This window comes from Schistocerca americana, chromosome 11, assembly GCF_021461395.2.
Source record: "Schistocerca americana isolate TAMUIC-IGC-003095 chromosome 11, iqSchAmer2.1, whole genome shotgun sequence".
Lineage (NCBI taxonomy): Eukaryota > Metazoa > Arthropoda > Insecta > Orthoptera > Acrididae > Schistocerca > Schistocerca americana.
The window spans coordinates 33,359,742-33,362,661 of record NC_060129.1 but is presented as its reverse complement, the minus strand read 5'-3'; positions in this window follow the sequence as shown (position 1 = coordinate 33,362,661).

The following is a 2,920-nucleotide window of genomic DNA, read 5'->3' as shown; positions in this document are numbered from 1 at the left end:
TCCTGATGTACATGAAGAGCTTAACCAACCAACGATCCAGGAAAACATAATCCAGGACATATGCAAGCTCATGTACAAAATAGAAGCTCTATGACTCACGTCACTTCACTTAGAATGTGTTGGATCAGTAGCTCCTGAGCGTTGTCACTGGGTCTGGGTGGCTAAGGTGACTATTGAGGTGCAACAGTAACTATCTACCTCAACTTTCACCTACATGCTATAAAGGCCAAAGCCCAGTGCCCTTATCAGGATTGCAATACACATAATCTTACACCTTGACCATTCACAAAGGTAGTCTAGCCACCAAACTCGTAGCAGTTCGTCACAGCCATAAGAAAAGGTCCAGACCTCAGCCATGATCCAACTGCGCTGCACACTCATATCGCTCATTCTGCTTGGAGTTGCTACGCCTATGCTCTCGACTTGATTCACCCTCAGGACTTGTCATTCTGTCACGTTGTCCTTGTTTTTCGTCCATCACTGTCGTTGTCTTTTTGTGGTTTTCAGCCAGTCACCATCGACGCCCACAGCAGGTCTTCTAGTGTCTCTTTGTCGTGTCCGATTGCGGTTGCTATACAAACAATATATAAAAAATATCCATAGCTAGTGTGTTTGTCCCTTACTGGCTTATGGTCTAGAAAGAACAGGTAGATATGCCATTCATGCCGATTTATGGTATACTTTTGTGTTATCCACAAAGACGACAGAGGATGGACGACAAACTTTATATTACTCAGTCACAATATTATTGCACTTGGCATTTATCGAAAATGTGCGGTGACATTACAGTAAGCAAGTGCAGTGCTGACTAAGGAAAACCCAATTAGATGCTTTCAGGTCAGTTGCGCATAGACTATCAACCCGATTACGTTGCTACTTATAACAGGCCGACGAAACCGCCCTTAAACCTAGGTGAAATAATACTGCGGTGGACTGATACGAGAGGATGGAAATGAGCACTTATTTTTGTTTTGAAAATGCCATTTTTAGTCTATAGCCGCAGTTTATTCATTTTGCCTCCCAGCTACCGGTTGCGGTACACAGTACCATCCTCCGGCCATCCTTTGGCACGCAGTCGTGACCCTCGCTTCCCAGATAAGTGTGTCAGATTTTTGTATTTGACGGGTAACTTCTACTTGGGAAGCGAACGTAACCAGTAGCAAAATAAATAAATACTACTAAAGACTAAAATAAATACTTTTAGTACTGGTCGTTGTTCCAGTGACAGTATGTGGGGAATACGTATTTTTGTATGTAAACTGGTGGTGGAGGGGGGCAGGGGGGAGAAATGAAACGGTATGGAAGGGAGAATTGATGTCAGTTGCATCGAGACTTTATGCGGAAGCAGTGGCGACGAGTGAAAGATGTGTGCCCGACCGGGACGTGCACCTGTGACTTCGTGTTCACTAGGCAGTCGTGTTAAGCACCTGCACCATCCGGACACAGTGTTCATCGCAACTGCACGGAGTGTCTGAGCACTCCGTCTAGCGCCATCTATTTGCAGTTCCTGTCCACCACAGAGATTTCCGCAGGACGTCAGACGTAGTAGTGCATCCTCACTGAAGAAGACACCACACATTCATATAACTGATTTTCCTCGATGAGCGACCAATCCACCTCCTTCAGTGCAGTCACTTCTCACCTGCTACAGGAACCTCACAGTAGTGAGCATGCAGGACGTGGGCAGGGACCGCGGGCAGGTGGTGCTGGATGGGAGCTGGGTCAGCCGAGATAGTCCGCGCAGTTGCCATAAACACTGTGTCCGGGGTTTGTAAAGTGATTAACAAGACTGATTACTAAGCAGGAGGACATGCATTCGAAACCCAGTCCATCATACATTTCCACTAGTCGGCGTTGATTCCGTTGATTCCGTTGAAGCCCAATGCATCTGATGTAAATAGTTCCTTCCCTTTCCTTTCCTGTCTCCCCACTCAAGCATGAATTTATATATATTGTACCACAGGTGAGGATTCCACGTGGCGTCTTGTTCTGGACAGTCCGAAAGAACACAAACCACGCATTAATATACTTATTTTTGTTTCCTATCAGCAGCAAGAACATTGTAGGTTATTTAAATAAATGGCTGGAATATGTAAGAGATCAGGATACTATCTGCGTAGGAAAAGCACCACACCAGTGTAAACATGTCGTCAACACATGTCTTGCGATCGTATTGACGTGGCAGAAAATAAAGCTATATGACATTATGTTATTGGCACTTCCAGCCGGTAGGGTTAAAAACGAACTAATAGACGTCCACCATTTACAGTAAAAGTGTATTGATGCTGTGTTACAACGAAACAATGCTGTTGCATTCTAAAACAGCTTTTATGCTTAAAGTAACGAATAATTTGGAGCACTGAAAGTTGTTTTGCGTCACAAATGAGCAAATCAGTCATCAACACCATACTCGTGTCTGTAACTGAATAACTTACAACCACCAGTCTCTTTAGGAAATCACAGTGGGCACCTGCTGTTCTTTATTTCGACTGGTATGGGATGAGTGATTTAACGAGCAACCGCGTTCCCTGTACTCCAGCGTATTCTATGTATCGTGCTATGGTAGGTATTAGTTCTCGTCAAACAACACTTCTAGCGAACATTGTACTGCATCAGGTTCACTAATAGGATCACAGACACAAGTTTACGAAACAATGTAGTGAATAAATCGTCAGTATGGGATGTAGCATTTCGGTGTACACCACTATTGGTAGCTCGTGTTACACCACGTGTTATTCATGTCCCTCCGGTTTACACACGCGAGTAAACCAACATTGATCACAGTGTATAAAGCTCTACAGTACGCCGTTCTATGTGAAATGGTTCCGATCCAAGTATGTATTAACTGAGACACTGTTACGTTATACATATACAAAAATTTATATATATATTATTTTTAATTTATCAGGTAAAATTTTTT